The sequence below is a fragment of the Marmota monax genome, unplaced genomic scaffold (genome assembly GCF_021218885.2).
Source record: "Marmota monax isolate L192 unplaced genomic scaffold, Marmota_monax_Labrador192_F-V1.1 WCK01_AAM20220418_F8-fsc00061, whole genome shotgun sequence".
Taxonomy (NCBI): Eukaryota; Metazoa; Chordata; class Mammalia; order Rodentia; family Sciuridae; genus Marmota; species Marmota monax.
In genome coordinates this window covers 9,849,487-9,867,623 of record NW_026695230.1, presented here as the reverse complement: position 1 = coordinate 9,867,623, position 18,137 = coordinate 9,849,487, and the positions used below count along the sequence as shown (strand labels likewise).

Sequence of the window (18,137 nt, the reverse complement as noted above, 5' to 3'; positions counted from 1 at the left end):
ACTCTGTTCTTAGTTACTTTCCTTATATCAAAGAAGACATTTGGCATTTGTTTTTTAGGGATTGGCTAGCTTCACTTAGCATAATCTGCTCTAATGCCATCCATTTCCCTGTAAATTCTATGATTTTGTCATTTTTTAATGCAGAGTAATACTCCATTGTGTATAAATGCCACATTTTTTTTATCCATTCGTCTATTGAAGGGCATCTAGGTTGGTTCCACAGTCTTGCTATTGTGAACTGTGCTGCTATGAACATCGATGTAGCAGTGTCCCTGTAGCATGCTCTTTTTAGGTCTTTAGGGAATAGACCAAGAAGGGGAATAGCTGGGTCAAATGGTGGCTCCATTCCCAGCTTTCCAAGAAATCTCCATACTGCTTTCCAAATTGGCTGCACCAATCTGCAGTCCCACCAGCAATGTACAAGTGTACCCTTTTCCCCACATCCTCGCCAGCACTTGTTGTTGTTTGACTTCCTAATGGCTGCCAATCTTACTGGAGTGAGATGGTATCTTAGGGTGGTTTTGATTTGCATTTCTCTGACAGCTAGAGATGTTGAGCATTTTTTCATGTACTTGTTGATTGACTGTATGTCCTCCTCTGTGAAGTGTCTGTTCAGGTCCTTGGCCCATTTGTTGATTGGGTTGTTTGTTCTCTTATTGTCTAATTTTTTGAGTTCTTTGTATACTCTGGATATTAGGGCTCTATCTAAAGTGTGAGGAGTAAAGATTTGTTCCCAGGATGTAGGCTCCCTATTTACCTCTCTTATTGTTTCTTTTGCTGAGAAAAAACTTCTTAGTTTGAGTAAGTCCCATTTGTTGATTCTAGTTATTAACTTTTGTGCTATGGGTGTCCTATTGAGGAATTTGGAGCCCGACCCCACCGACTGTAGATCGTAGCCAACTTTTTCTTCTATCAGACGGCGCGTCTCTGATTTGATATCAAGTTCCTTGATCCATTTTGAATTCACTTTTGTGCATGGCGAGAGAAAGGGATTCAGTTTCATTTTGTTGCATATGGATTTCCAGTTTTCCCAGCACCATTTGTTGAAGATGCTATCCTTCCTCCATTGCATGCTTTTAGCCCCTTTATCAAATATAAGATAGTTGTAGTTTTGTGGATTGGTTTCTGTGTCCTCTATTCTGTACCATTGGTCCACACGCCTGTTTTGGTACCAGTACCATGCTGTTTTTGTTACTATTGCTCTGTAGTATAGTTTGAAGTCTGGTATCGCTATACCGCCTGATTCACACTTCTTGCTTAGCATTGTTTTTGCTATTCTGGGTCTTTTATTTTTCCATATGAATTTCATGATTGCTTTCTCTATTTCTACAAGAAATGCCATTGGGATTTTGATTGGCATTGCATTAAACCTATAGAGAACTTTTGGTAATATCGCCATTTTGATGATGTTAGTTCTGCCTATCCATGAACAGGGTATATTTTTCCATCTTCTAAGATCTTCTTCTATTTCTCTCTTTAGGGTTCTGTAGTTTTCATTGTATAAGTCTTTCACCTCTTTTGTTAGGTTGATTCCCAAGTATTTTATTTTTTTTGAAGATATTTTGAATGGAGTGGTTGTCCTCATTTCCATTTCAGAGGATTTGTCGCTGATATACAGGAATGCCTTTGATTTATGCGTGTTGATTTTAAATCCTGCCACTTTGCTGAATTCATTTATTAGCTCTAATAGTTTCTTTGTAGAGCCTTTTGGGTCTGCTAGATATAGAATCATATCATCTGCAAATAGTGATAATTTAATTTCTTCTTTTCCTATTTTTATGCCTTTAATTTCTTTCGTCTGTCTAATTGCTCTGGCCAGTGTTTCGAGAACTATGTTGAAGAGAAGTGGAGAGAGAGGGCATCCCTGTCTTGTTCCAGATTTTAGAGGGAATGCCTTCAGTTTTTCTCCATTCAGAATAATGCTAGCCTGAGGCTTAGCATAGATTGCTTTTACAATATTGAGGTATGTTCCTGTTATCCCTAGTTTTTCTAGAGTTTTGAACATAAAGGGATGCTGTACTTTGTCAAATGCTTTTTCCGCATCTATCGAGATGATCATATGGTTCTTATTTTTAAGTCTATTGATGTGGTGAATAACATTTATTGATTTCCGTATATTGAACCAGCCTTGCATCCCAGGGATGAATCCTACTTGATCATGGTGTACAATTTTTTTGATATGTTTTTGTATCCGATTCGCCAGAATTTTATTGAGGATTTTTGCATCTAGGTTCATTAGAGATATTGGTCTGTAGTTTTCTTTCTTTGAAGTGTCTTTGTCTGGTTTAGGTATCAGGGTGATGTTGGCCTCGTAGAATGAATTTGGAAGTTCTCCCTCCTTTTCTATTTCCTGAAGTAGCTTGAAAAGTATTGGTATTAGTTCTTCTTTAAAGGTTTTGTAAAATTCTGCTGTATACCCATCGGGACCTGGGCTTTTCTTAGTTGGTAGTCTTTTGATGGTTTCTTCTATCTCCTCAATTGATATTGGTCTGTTTAGGTTTTCTATATCCTCCTGACTCAATCTGGGCAGATCATATGACTTAAGAAATTTATCTATGCCTTCACTATCTTCTAATTTATTGGAGTATAAGGATTCAAAATAGTTTTTGATTATCTTCTGTATTTCTGAAGTGTCTGTTGTGATATTGCCTTTTTCATCCCGTATGCTAGTAATTTGAGTTCTCTCTCTTCTTCTCTTCACTAGCATCGCTAAGGGTCTGTCGATTTTGTTTATTTTTTCAAAGAACCAACTTTTAGTTTTGACAATTTTTTCAATTGTTTCTTTTGTTTCGATTTCATTAATTTCAGCTCTGATTTTAATTATTTCTTGCCTTCTACTTCTTTTGCTGTTGTTTTGCTCTTCTTTTTCTAGGATTTTGAGATGAAGCATGAGATCATTTATTTGTTGGTTTTTTCTTTTTTTAAGGAATGAACTCCAAGCAATGAATTTTCCTCTTAGAACTGCTTTCAATGTGTCCCATAGATTCCGATATGTTGTGTCTGTGTTTTCATTTATCTCTAAGAATTTTTTAATTTCCTCCTTGATGTCTTCTATAACCCATTGATCATTCAGTAACCTATTGTTCATTCTCCAATTGATGTATGCTTTTTCCTTCCTTCTTTTATCGTTGATTTTCAGTTTCATTCCATTATGATCAGATAAGATGCATGGTATTATCTCTACTCCTTTATATTGTCTAAGAGTTGCCCTGTGACATAATATATGATCTATTTTTGAGAAGGATCCATGTGCTGCTGAGAAAAAAGTGTAACTGCTTGATGTTGGGTGGTATACTCTATATATGTCAATTAGGTCTAGGTTATTAATAGTGTTATTGAGTTCTATAGTTTCCTTATTCAACTTTTGTTTGGAAGATCTGTCCAGTGGCGAGAGAGGTGTGTTGAAGTCTCCCATGATTATGGTGTGGTGGTCTATTAGACTCTTGAACTTGAGAAGAGTTTGTTTGACGAACATAGCTGCACCATTGTTTGGGGCATAAATATTTATGATTGTTATGTCTTGTTGGTGTATGGTTCCCTTAAGCAGTATGTAGTGTCCCTCTTTATCTCTTTTGATTAACTTTGGCTTGAATTCTATTTTATTTGATATGAGTATGGACACGCCTGCTTGTTTCCGAAGTCCATATGAGTGATATGATTTTTCCCAACCTTTCACCTTCAGCCTATGTATGTCTTTTCCTATCAAATGCGTCTCCTGTAGGCAGCATATTGTTGGGTCTTGTTTTGTGATCCATTCTACTAGCCTGTGTCTCTTAATTGGTGAGTTTAAGCCATTAACATTTAGGGTTATTATTGAGATATGGGTTGTTCTTCCAGCCATATTTGTTTATTTCTGTTACTAAACATTGTTTGTTTTCCTCTTTGATTGTTTCCCCCCCCCCTTTACTGTCCTACCTCCCACTGTTGGTTTTCCTTGTTATTTTCCATTTCCTCTTCCTGTAATACTTTGGCTAGGATGTTTTGAAGAGATGGTTTTCTAGCTGCGAATTCTTTAAACTTTTGTTTATCGTGGAAGGTTTTAATTTCATTCTCCATCCTGAAGCTTAATTTCGCTGGATACACAATTCTTGGTTGGAACCCATTATCTTTCAGTGTTTGAAATATGTTATTCCAGGATCTTCTAGCTTTCAGAGTCTGTGTTGAAAGATCAGCTGTTATCCTGATTGGCTTGCCCCTAAATGTAATCTGCTTCCTTTCTCTTGTAGCTTTTAAAATTCTCTCCTTATTCTGTATGTTGGGCATCTTCATTATAATGTGTCTAGGTGTGGATCTCTTATGATTTTGCACATTCGGCGTCCTGTAGGCTTCTAGGATTTGGGATTCTGTCTCATTCTTCAAGTCTGGGAAGTTTTCTTGTATTATTTCATTGAATAGACTGCTCATTCCTTTGGTTTGGAGCTCTGTACCTTCTTGTATCCCAATGACTCTTAAGTTTGGTCTCTTAATGTTATCCCATATTTCTTGGATGTTCTGCTCATGGTTTCTTAACAGTCTTGCTGAGCTGTCTATGTTCTTTTCCAGTTGAAATACTTTGTCTTCATTGTCTGATGTTCTATCTTCTAAGTGTTCTACTCTGTTGGTAGTATTCTCCATTGAGTTTTTAAGTTGGTTTATTGCTTCCTGCATTTCTAGGATTTCTGATTGCTTGTTTTTTATAACCTCTATCTCCCTGTATAGTTGATCCTTTGCTTCCTGGATTTGTTTGCGTAATTCGTTGTCGAAGTGATCTTTCATTGTCTGATTTTGCTGTTTAATGTCTTCCTTGATACTCCAGATCATCTGAAGCATGTATATCCTGAATTCTTTATCTAACATTCCATCTGCTGCAGCTGTTACCTCTTCTAAAGTTGCGTTGACCTGCATTGCTTGTGGTCCTTTCTTTCCTTGTCTTTTCATACTGCTTGCGTATCTTTCCTGCAGGTGCGGGCGGCGGCTCTGCTCTCTCCTTATTCCAATTGGGGTGTCGTGGCTACCATGCCGGCAGGTCACTGGGCCTGTTCTGGGAGCTGGTGGCGGCTCTGTTCTGCCCCTACTCCAATTGGGGTGACGTGTCTGTCGTACCAGCAGGCCACTGGGCCTGTCCTGCTGGTCGGTCGCAGATCTGCCCACCTTTCGGGCACGAGTGGAGGCTCTGCTTTGCCCCTACTCCAATTGGGGTGTCGTGACTACCCCGCCTGCAGGATGCTGGGTCTGTTCCTGGCAAGGGAGGCGACTCTGCTCTGTCACTACTCCAATTAGGGTGGTGTTTGTACCCCGCCGGCAGGCTCCTGGGCCTGATCCGCCGGTCTGTTGTAGGTCTGCCTACCTTGAAGGCGCGGGCGGCGGATCTGCCCTGCCCCTCCTACCACGCCTGCGGACCCCTGGGCCTGATCTGCAGGTTGATCACTGGTCTGCTCACCCTGCGGGCACGGGTGGCGGTTCCGCTCCACCCCCACTCCAATTGGGGTCACGTGACCACCACACCGGCAGGGCCTGATCCGGGCGTGGGATAAGGATCTGCTCTGCCCCTACTCGAGTTGGGGTGACATGTGTACCACACTGGCAGGCCACTGGGCCTGACCCGCCAGGCTGTCACAGGTCTGTTTACCTTGCAAGCGCGAAGGGCGGCTCTGCCCTGCCCCTCCTACCACGCCCATGTACTACTGGGTCGTGGGTCTGCCCACCTGGCGGGTGTGGGTGGCGGCTCCGCTCCGCCCCCTCTCCAATTGGGGTCACGCGGTCACCACGCTGGCGAGCCGCTGGGCCTGCTCCGGGGGCTGGCGGCGGCCCGGCTCCTTCCCTCTGGCTCGAGGACAAATTGAGGAGACTCGGGTGACTGAGCCTCACCCCCCTTACCAGGAGACCAACTGCTTATGTCACCGCTGGTATTGATGAAGATCTCTCCTCCACCGCTTTCTGATGACATCAGATCTCTGCCATGTTGGTATCCTATGCGAATGGCAGCATTTCGTTCCCCTTGCCAGGCAACCCAAGCAATGGGTGAGTCCTGACCGGCCCTCAGCAGGACCCGGACCGAGACACAGTTTCCGCGGGCTCCTAGCCCCGGTCCAGGGAAGTTCCGGGAGCCGGAACTCGGCTGCTCCGTGCTCGGTGTAAGCTCCTATAAGTGTAGGCTCCAAGAAGCAGCCCCCGCGGGCTCAGTTCCGGGAGCCGGAATTCGGCCGCTTAGTGTTTGGTGTATGCTCTGATAGTAGCAGGGTCCAAGAAGCAGCCTCCGCGGGCTCCGCAGCCCTGAGCCAGGGCGGTTCCGGGACGGTTCCGGGAGCCGGAACTCGGCCGCTCTGTGCTCGGTGTAAGCTCCTATAAGTGTAGGCTCCAAGAAGCAGCCCCCGCGGGCTCAGTTCTGGGAGCCGGAATTCGGCCGCTTAGTGTTTGGTGTATGCTCTGATAGTAGCAGGGTCCAAGAAGCAGCCTCCGCGGGCTCCGCAGCCCTGAGCCAGGGCGGTTCCGGGACGGTTCCGGGAGCCGGAACTCGGCCGCTCTGTGCTCGGTGTAAGCTCCTATAAGTGTAAGCTCCAAGAAGCAGTCCCCGCGGGCTCAGTTCCGGGAGCTGGAATTCGGCTTCTTGGTGTTTCGTGTTTGCTCTGATATTAGCAGGGTCCAAGAAGCAGCCTCCGCAGGCTCCGCAGCCCGGAGCCAGGGCGGTTCCGGGACGGTTCCGGGAGCCGGGACTCGGCCGCCCCGCGCTCCGTGTTCACTCCGATAAGATCAGATTTTAAGAAGCCCCCAGGCGCTGAACCCTAGCAATCTGTCTGCAAGCCGCAGGCGAATTGCAGCCTGAAATTACCTGTTCTATGGCTGAATGAGCTGCGGTCAGTCAAAAACAGGTGTGGTGACGTCAGTTTACCAACATGGTGGCTGCTGGCCTCCTCTGTGGTCTGACCGGTGTGGAGAACCGAGATGGACCGCTTCCTTCCCCGTCTCGAACCCAGAATTCAGCCCTGAGTGCGGTGCTTTCTATCCTGCTTTCTATCAGAGCATAATGGAATGAAATTAGAAATCAATGATAAAATAAGAAATAAAAGCTACTCCAACACCTGGAGACTAAATAATATGCTACTGAAAGAACAATGGGTTGCAGAAGACATCAAGGACAAGATTAAAAAATTTTTAGAGGTGAGAATACAAATACAACATATCAAAATCTCCAGGACACTATGAAGGCAGTTCTAAGAGGAAAGTTCATTGCATGGAGTTCATTCCTTAAAAGAAGAAAAAGTCAACAAATAAATGACTTAACATTGCATCTCAAAGTACTAGAAAAAGAAGAACAAATTTGCACCAAAAGCAGTAAAAGACAGGAAATACTTAAAATCAGAGCTGAAATCAATGAAATTGAAACAAAAGAATTGAAAAAATTGACACAACAAAAAGTTGCTTCTTTGAAAAAATAAATAAAATTGATAGACCCTTAGCCATGCTAACAAACAGGACAAAGAAAACTCAAATTACTATCATACATGATGAAAAATGAAACATCACAACAGACACTACAGAAATACAGAAAATAATTAGAAATTATTTTGAAATCTATACTCCAATAAAATAGAAAATATTAAAGGCATCAACAAATTTCTAGAGTCCTATGATTTTCCCAAATTGAATCAGGATGATAAGCAAAATTTAAACAGATCAGTTTCAAGCGACAAAATAGAAGATGCCTACCAATCAAGAAAAGCCCAGGACTGGATGGATACCCAGCTAAGTTCTACAAGACCTTTAAAGAAGAACTAATACCAATACTCTTCAATTTGTTTCAAGAAAGAAAAAGAGGGAGCACTTCCAAACTCATTCTATGAAGCAATATCACCCTGATTCCAAAACCAGGCAAAGACACATCAAAGAAAGAAAACATCAGACCAATATCTCTAATGAACATAGATGCAAAAATTCTCAATAAAATTTGGGCAAATCGAATACAAAAACATATCAAAAAGATAGTACACCATGGTCAAGTGAGGTTCATTCCAGGGATGTAAGGTTGGTTCAACATACGGAAATGAATAAATGTAATTCATCATATCAATAGACTTAAAGATAAGAACTATATGATCATCTCAATGGGTGCAGAAAAAGCATTTGACAAAACAGCATCCCTTCATGTTCAAAACACTAGAAAAACTAGGGATAACAGGAACATATCTCATCATCGTAAAAGCTATCCATGCTAAGCCCCGGGCCAACATCATTATAAATGGAGAAAAATTGAAAGCATTCCCTCTAAAAACTGGAATAAGACAGAGAAGCCCTCTTTCACCACTTCTTAACATAGTTCTTGAAACACTGGCCACAGCAATTAGACAAAAGAAATTAGAGGGATAAGGATAGGTAAAGGAAAACTAAATTTCGTACTACTTGACAATGATATGATTCTATATGTAGAAGACCCAAAAATTCCACCAGAAAACTTCTATAACTAGCAAGTGAATTCAGCAAAGTAGTAGGATACAAAATCAACACCCATCAATCAGAGGCATTTCTGTATATCAGTGTCAAATCTTCTGAAAGGGAAACGAGGAAAACTACCCCATTTACAATAGTATCAAAAAAATAAAATACTTGGGAATCAACTTAACAAAAGAGGTGAAAGACCTCTACAATGAAAACTACAGAATGCTAAAGAAAGAAATTAAAGAAGACCTTAGAAAATGGAAATATCTACCTTGTTCCTGGATAGGCAAAATCAATATTGTCAAAATGACCATACTACCAAAAACATTATGCAGATTTAATGAAATTCCAATCAAAATCCCAATGACATTTCTCATAGAAATAGAAAAAGCAGTCATGAAATTCATAGGAAAAATAAGAGACCCAGAATAGTTAAAGCAATCCTTAGCAAGAAAAGTGAGCAGTGGGATCACTACACCAGAACTTAAACTATACTATGGAGCAACAGCAACCAAAACAGCATGGTATTGGTACCAAAATAGACTTGTAAACCAATGGTACAGAATAGAGGACACAGAGACTAACCCACATAATCACAGTTATATTTGACAAAGTGACAAAAACGTACATTGGAAAAAAGATAGCCTCTTCAACAAATGGTGCTGGGAAAATTGGAAAGCCATATGCAACAAAATGAAATTAAATCCCTATCACTCACCATGCACAAAACTCAACTCAAAGTGGATCAAGAACCTAGGAATTAAAACAGAGACACTGCATCTATTAGAAGAAAAAGTAGGCCCAAATCTCCATCATGTCAGATTAGGCCCCAATTTCCTTAATAAGACTCCTATAGCACAAGAATTAACATCAAGAATCAATAAATGGGATGGAATCAAACTAAAAAGCTTCTTCTCAGCCAAAGAAAAAATCAGTGAGATAAATAGAGAGCCTACCATTTGGGAACAAATTCTTACCACACGCACATCAGATACAGTACTAATCTTTAGGGTATATAAAGAATTAAAAAATCTTAACACCAAAAAAACAAATAACCCAATAAATAAATAGGCCAAGGAACTGAACAGACACTTCTCAGAAGATATACAATCAATCAACAAATATATGAAAAAAATGTTCAACATCTGTAGCAATTAGAGAAATGCAAATCAAAACTACTCTAAGATTTCATCTCATTCCAGTCAGAATGGCAGCTATTAATAATACAAACAATAATAAGTGTTAGTGAGGATGTGGGGAAAAAGGCATACTCATACATTGCTGGTGGGATTGCAAATTGGTGCAGCCATTATGGAAAGCAGTATGGAGAATCTTTGGAAAACTGGGAATTGAACCACCATTTGACCCAGCTATCCTACTCCTCGGTCTATACCCAAAGGACTTAAAAATTGGGACTTAAAAACAGCATACTACAGGGACACAGCCACATCAATGTTTATAGTAGCACAATTCACAACAGCTAAACTGTGGAACAAACCTAGATGCCCTTCAGTAGATGAACGGATAAAGAAATGTGGTATATATACACAATGGAATATTATTCAGCATTAAAAAAGAATAAAATCATGGATAGAGCTGGAGAATATAATGCTAAGTGAAATTAGTCAATCCCAAAAAACTAAATGCCAAATGATTTCTCTGGCTTAAGGATGCTGTTTCTAATATGTGAAGGGGGAGGGGTGTTGGAGGGGCAGGGGGAGTGGGAGGATTAAATGAACTCTAGATAGGGCAAAGGGGAAAAGGGGAAGGAGGGGAAGGGAGGAGGCATAGGGTAGGAAAGACGGTGGAATGCAATGGTCATCATTACCTTAAGTACATGTATGAAGACATGAAGGATGTGACTCTACTTTATGTACAACCAGAGATGAAAAACTGTGCTCTATATGTGTAATATGAATCGTAATTCATTCTGTTGTCATATATAACAAATTAAATTATTTTTAATTTAAAAATAAATAAATAATTTCAAATGCTTGAATAATCCAGACAGTAAAACTGGACTTCATGAAGTTCATTATTCATGAAGTTCACATAATAGAAGAATCTATCTTTGTCCTTTAACATGTTGAGTTATTTCCCTGTCTTAGCCAGGTGACTCATAAAACATATTCTTATAAAATTTAATATTGAAATAACTTGGTATAACTCAACATTTTAATATTTTCCCATTGTTTTCACTATTGACAAGGCCTTTTCTACCTCACAAATGAAGTCATTCCATTTTTAATAACCAAAATTTATATAAAAGTCTTTCTTCAGCTTGTCAATAACTCTGGCTTCCTGCGATTTTTACCTGATAGCTGGGGTCTAGACCTCCACAGTATATCGTCCTTTCCCTGTGGCAGAACTGTATCCATCCTGGGATAGAATCAGCTACTCTTAAGACCTGTGTTTCAGAATAAACATGCCTTGATCTTAAACTTAAAGGAAGCTTTTGCCAAGTATCCCAGGAAAGTGTAAGAAACTGAATTTTACCACAACCAAGTTATTTGTCCAACTGAAATATATAAGATTTGGCTTCTATCGTAATGCACAACAGCCTTCTTAAGTAATCAGTATACCTCCTGACATTTGTCTTCAAAAAAAATATACCTCCACTTGCTTGCAAGCATGTTATATGTGACACAAACATTGTTCACTGCCATTTATTTATTTTTTTAATTTTTTTTTAGTTGTAGATGGACACAATACCTTTATTTTTATTTTTATGTGGTGCTGAGGATTGAACCCAGTTCCTCATACGTGCCAGGCAAGTGCTCTACACTAAGCCACACCCTCAGCCCTCACTGCCATTTATTTTTAAAATTCTTTTAAATAGGAACTTTCCCTTAGCTCACGTGACTTAAGTTTGTATCCAAGGGGCTTGTACTCTCTGCTTTATCACATGGTTTCATTTGAGCTATAGTTCATTTACTCCAAATTATGTTCTTTCATTTTTTAAACTCACACCTATTTCTCCTTATTTAGAAGCCCAAGATATCAGGTAAGGATTTAGTCTATTATAATTCATTGAATAATCCTTAAATATAATAGGCTTAGCAATGTGTCTCCATTAGCTATCTGAATTTAGGCATATCAATTCTGTTTGTTGGAAATTGTTAACTACTTCGCACCTTTAGGAAATTAGGAATAATAAAACTTTCAAGTCTAGACAACCTAGAAAGGATGTATGTCTAATCCACCTTGGTCTCTTTTTAATTGATTTTTTTTTAAATCAATAAAACATGTTGAATGAATTACAATTTTTATTACACATATAGAGCACAATTTTTCATATCTCTGGTTATATATAAAGTATATTGACACCAGTTCGTGTCTTCATACATGTACTTTGGATAATGATGTGGAGAATCTAAAAATGAAGTCCAATTTCAACCTGTTTGGGGAGGTGGGAGTGATATTAATATTTATTTGGCCTGTTCCTAGCTATGCTTAGGAATTAAGAAAAAAATGTTTTAATCCCAGCTCTATCTGATTTCTGTCCCAACATTCCTATCTGTGAAACAAAGATAGTAAAAGTCATGCTTTAATTATCTCAGTGTGACTATAATATATAGAAACTTCATTTAAAAGCACAAAGTATAATGAAAATAAAAGATATAATATTATTGGCAATAATGGTACCTTCATCTATGACTGTAAATGAAATACTCTACAAATCCTCTCTTTTTAACATCAAGATATTTTAACTAAATTCTCTTTATCATACTCTTTTTTTTAAAATTTCTTTCCTCACTACACCACTACCACACACACACACACAAAAAAAAAAAAAAAAATCAGCATAACCTCTTAGCTTTGGACTTTAATTACAAATGCCAGCAAAGATTTACATAAAATACAACATAAGTATATTCTGACATTTCATAAACCCCAGTCCTCCTCTCAGACTGACTTCATTTTCTTTTTCCTTTTTTAATAACCTTTTCTATAGTCTCGAAAAAAATTCAAGTTGTATAGCAATATTATAGCAACTGTCACTACTATGAATATTTTAGTTAGTTATCTATCATAAAACTCTTACAACTGGCCTATGGATTTTCTCTGAAAAAATACCAGGTATATTTTCTCAACTGAGTCTTAATTTTTCAGAGTACATTATCATGTTTCCACAATAGAATTATAGCCATTGGAGCTGCTCTATAAATCTGTAATTTGAAAGCTCAGTTCCTATGTCCAGAAATGTAGATTTCCCAAAAATGATGGCACACAAAAGTAAGATTACACTGAAAAACAAGAAACAGCAATGAAGAACTGTAAAGTGCTCTATAGCTAGATGGTAAGATTCAAAAAGGTCCCTAACACCTCCTTCATGCCCAATCTTAACCAGCATCAAATTGCATAATTTTATCTAAAAAGTATATACAAAAGAAATAATGAACTACATTTTTATAGACATTGTTTCTTCCTCTTTGTCCCCCTTTTTTCTCCTTTCTTATTCATTACATTATTCTCCCTAATAACAACAATAAATATTTATTGAATGCCTGTAATGTGCAAGATCATTTGTGCTACATGCCAGGAAAACATCCAAGAACAAAAGAGGCCAGTCCAAAGTGAAGGACAGACATTAAATAACAATCACATAGATAAATACATAGTTTAAAATTACAATATTGCTTATTGAATAAATTAAAAAGTGAGAAGAAAAATTTTTGCAAGCTGAAAAAATTTGAATTGGATGGATCAATGAAGGTTTTTCTAAAGAAATGACATTGAAGCAGGGACCTGAAAGAAAAATGGATACCATCCTGCTGAAGAGTGGAGAAAGGTGCATTCTAATTGAGATGAAAGCATTATATGAAGACCTTGGGGTAAGAAGGAACTTGGAGAGTCCAGGAAACTGATATGAAACCACTACAGTAGCTGGATCAGGAAGAAAAGTAAGAGCTGCTGCTGGTAATGCAGGGGCCCAATTTTGCAGAGCAAAGGCCTTTTATGCTAAGAATTTGTTGTTGTTTTGTTTTAATTAAAGCATAATAGGTCTTTCTTGGACCTCAAGATGATAGTGTAGGGAGGGTTCCTACTAGACAATGAATAGGGAATTTAAGCCCAGACAGAAAGAAAAGCATAAGGGGGAAAAAGCACCAATTTTCAAGAGAGTGATTACCTCTGCCATGAATCGAGGAGAATATAAAATTTAGAAAGGCTTCAGTTTTATTGGTAATGTTTTATTTTTTATAAATACATAGGTATTTATTATACTATTCTTTATACATTTTAACACATTTATGTGACTAAAATTTAAATAACAAAATAATTTTAAAGAATTAAATGCTAATAATTCACTGGTTCATTTCTTCCACTTTTTATATTAAATCATCTCAATTTTGGGAAAAGTATATCATCTCAAATATTCCCCTTTACATATTTTAGTTACTGAGCCTTTATTCTCTAGGCTTTGAATGTCAGATGTTAGGAGCTCTTTAATTAGCTTATTTTTTGTTTTAGCATACACTCTAATCTTCACAGGTTTCCAACAACCACAGAGTTAATATGAGGATTAAATGAGATAAAAACATAGCATTTAGCTTCTAAGAGCTTCATAAATTTTAACTATTATTTTTCTTATTTCATTTACTATACTCTACTATTCCTCCTAGTACTAAACACAGACTAGACCACTATAACTAAACAAGAACTGAGCATGTAGGGACACATGGTACTCTGTCATTCTGAACATGTATTTTCTATTTATACATATACTATACACACATATATATGTATACACACAAATAGATGCATGCTTATAACATATTTCTAACACTGAATTTATAGTTTTTGAAAGTGATATTCTTTGCTCACTTCAGCATTAAGTAACAAAATGTTAATTTGAGGTCTTTTATTGTCACTAAAGATATACATTTAAAGAAAAAGTAAGAATTCTATATTTATTCATGCACTATTGCAATTTAAAACAAGTTTTATATGTTCACTAACTTCTAAGAATAACAATGCTACATTCAAATGACTTAATTACATGAAGCTTCAGTAATATTAATTATGGTCCATACTGTGTTTCAAAGGCTCATTTTTGTAATATCAAGTAATCCATGCAAAACTTCAATCTTACAGAATTGAATATTGACATCAAAATTTCTGCTACAACAGGAAGAACAGTCTTTGGTGGAAGAACATTATTAAAATCATATCTTTTCACTTAATTTTCTTTGTACAAATAGCACAGATCCTCTCATTTCTCTTTCCTTCCTATTCACAAATACAATAAAAGCTGTCTTTAGAAAGGTCTTTAAATTAAATATAACGATGAAATGAGTCCTGGGACCCCGAAAATATCAGAACTTATGACAGTTTTTGTTACCTACAAGTCTGAAAAATATCTCACTGAATCTATGTGAATATTATACTTTAAATTATATTTTAATAACAAAAAGAACTCAGAATTTGCTCTTACAGGGGAAAAAAAAGAAACAGTTTGTCACTCAAGATTCTTCAGTTTATATTACTCAAGGTTTGAACTTAGATTGTTCTAGTAATCATTCCTCCATGCCCACTTCCTTGTTCTTAATCACAAATCTAATCATATATTTTTATAAATATTCAAAATTAAATATATTTATCTGCTTATGTAAATACTTTTCAGTTAATTTCTACCGATAGCCTACATGGGAATCTCATTAACAAACACATTTAGAACTTTTTAGGTTTGCACTAGCTTGTAAATTCATATTATGCTTAATTGTCTAAACAAAGCAACATTCTAACTCATTTTTAAAATGAATATAAAAGATTAATTCCAAGTTTTGTTTTACTTACCAAGCTCTGCCATTCCACCCCACTGCCTGAACAATATTATCAGCTCTTCGGATACTCATTCTTGCTAAGTAAAAGGATATTTCTTCCCTAGCTGGATTAATAATCAACTTTCTAGATAGTTCATTTGTAATTCTCTTCTGGTTAACCCTTAGCATTACAACAGTTTGCCAACTCAGACTAATCAATTTATGAAGGGGGAAGGAAAAAAGGAGATTAACAATGCAGATAACAAATAGAAAGTAAAAATGAAGTGCAGTTTAGATGAATCACAAAAGAACAATTAGTCTTACTTTTTTAACCATAAAAAAAATATATAAACCTTTGTTAAGTATTACAAAAACACTCAGGTTATAAAGGGGAATCAAGATACATGAAGAGAAAAACCTTACAACATCCCAGTCCAAGAAATACAAACCCACATTTACTGCCTTCTTATATGTAAGATAAACACAACTCAACTTTGGACATGAGATACATTTTTCTTAGGAGAAAGGTCTGACTTTCCAATTCTAAATGCCACCTCTCTCAACAGATGTAGCCACTAAGGTCCCTTATCCTACAATAAGTGCCATCTCAGGATTTAGGGGAATATTCTCCAAATGTAAACATTTGCATTAGAATAATTTGTGATGCTCATGAAAAAATATAGACACCTGGGCACCACCCAAGAAATCCTAAGCACCCAAGTGATTCTTATGTACTTCAAAAGTTTGAGAGACACTGCTGTAGGATATTTCTGATCTCATATCAGAGAGACTCCAACACAATCCCTTGGGTCTCAGAATGAAATTATTTACTCTTGTTCCTAGTTTGACCTTGACATTTTTCCTTGATTTCAGTAACTAAGATTCCACCTAGTTTTTCTGAATCTAAAGACATTGGTTCACTTAAGATCATGACCTTCTGTGGCCTTGGTAATCTTCCACGTGCAGAGCACTCAGAAACTGGAATCTGTCTTTTAAGTCTACTTGGTGTCTACACTTATACTGTGACCTAAATCTGTAGGCCTAAGGTTGTTGGGGTTTTGTTTTTGTTTTTGTTTTTGTTTTCCTTCTTTAAATGAACATTTTAATCTCCTGTGACATGACTCTCTTCTTATATACTTTTTGGTGTCCATTGTTCAACTTTTTAGCTAATACATTTATCTGCTGTATAAACTTACTTATAAGGCTGTTCCCAGCCTAGTTGACACTTACCAACCTGCTCTGTATCTGCTACGATGAACAGGCTTGCATAATCACCTTCAGAGATGTGAAATGAACCTCTAGCTAAAAGGCCAAAAGACAGACATAATAGCAAATGGTTTTGTCAGGTGCCAGTAACAGCTTCACAAATTGCTTTTATAGTCCATGTTCATAGTCAGAATGAAAGAAAAGATAATGACTATAGAAAAAAAAGAACTATCATGAAAAGCTAAAGGTAATTCCTTGATAACTGTAAAACTATAATAGGTAAAATAAGGTAAATTTTTTCATAATAATAATTTGTTCTTATTTTTATGAAATCTATTAAGAAAATTCAACAAAAAGATAATTATTTAACCTGGAGAAAAGTTTAAAGAAACTAAAAGAAAATAAACAAACAAATAGTACTGAATTAGAAGACCTGAATTTCTCATGCCCTGTCTACCACTTGTTAGATTTATGATCTATATTATATATATATATATTTTTTTTTTTTTTTCATTTAGTACCATCTACCTAAAACTAGAGTTCAACATGACTTCAAATGACAAAGGCTTGGGGCTTTTGTTGCTTGACATTTATTCCCAACACTGGCCCAAGATTCATTCAAGTGCTGATTTAATTTAACATATTAAAGCTGAGAAAATGCAAGTCCTCAACCAAATGTGCAAATCAGTTGACAAGAGTTGCTCATGTGAAAAAAGGGACTTTTTTGACTTAAAAAAGATACTTCTATTCTTTCTAAACTTCAATAAAATTGTTTAATAACTATTGTTGAGAAGTTACTATTTCTAGGTATTATTCAAGACATTATAGAATACAAATGACCAAAATAGTCAAATATTCCCTGTTATCATAGAGTTTTGTATTTTTTTGTTAAGTTGTAGATGGACACAATACCTTTATTTTATTTACTTATTTTTATGTGGTGCTGAATATCAAACTCAGTGTCTCACATATGCTAGGCAAGTGCTCTGCCACTGAGCCACAACCCCAGTCCATACAGTTTATATTCAAAAGGGAAAGAAATTCAATAAATTTAAAAGTACACCTATTATACATCATGTTAAAAGTTGATAAAGACTATGGAAACAAAGAGAACAGCATTTAGAAAGATCAGGAATGTTTGAAAGTTTGCTATTTGAAATAGGGTAGCCAAAGTAGATGTTATGGTTTAAAACTTAGGTGTCTCCCAAAATTAATGTGTGAGACAATTCAAGAAAGTATAGAGGTGAAATGATTGTTATGAGAGTCTTAACATAATCAGTGCATTAATCACCTTATAGGGATTAAGTAAGTGATAAATGTAGGCAGGTAGTATGTAGCTGGAGGAAGTGGGTTATTGGGGATATGACTTTATGGTACATATTTTGTCCCTGGAGAGTGGAGCTGTTTTCTCTCTCTGCCTCCTGGTGCCATGTCCTGAGCTGATTTCCTCCATCACACCCTCCTATCTGATATTCTGTCTGATCTCAGACCCAGAGCAATGGAGTTGGTTGTATATGGACTGAGACCTCTGAAACCATGAACCCCAAATCAACTTTTCCTCTTTTAAAATTGTTATCATTGGATCTTTTGGTCAAAGCAGTAAAAAAGCTGACTAAAATAATAGACCTTACTAAGAATATATTTAAACAAAGACTTGGAGGAAATTACGATGGGGTTTTGTGGGATACCACAATCAAGAGGACTTTCTTTCATCAATCTTAAAATTTTTCTATTTTAAAAAATAAATTTAAGTCA

General features: G+C 37.1%; 1 protein-coding gene across 24 annotated transcripts in view; it reads right to left on the bottom strand.

Moving 5' to 3' along the window:
• Sox6 (SRY-box transcription factor 6) overlaps nucleotides 1-18,137 on the bottom strand; it is a 612,624-nt gene that overhangs the window by 411,606 nt on the left and 182,881 nt on the right. For 2 of the 24 annotated variants that reach the window (XM_058576972.1, XM_058576997.1), the window contains exon 1: nucleotides 15,211-16,390. The exons of 21 other annotated variants lie outside the window; for them this stretch is intronic. The gene's annotated coding sequence lies outside the window, so the exon portion shown is untranslated. One more of the 24 variants, XM_058576993.1, reaches the window with a different exon arrangement.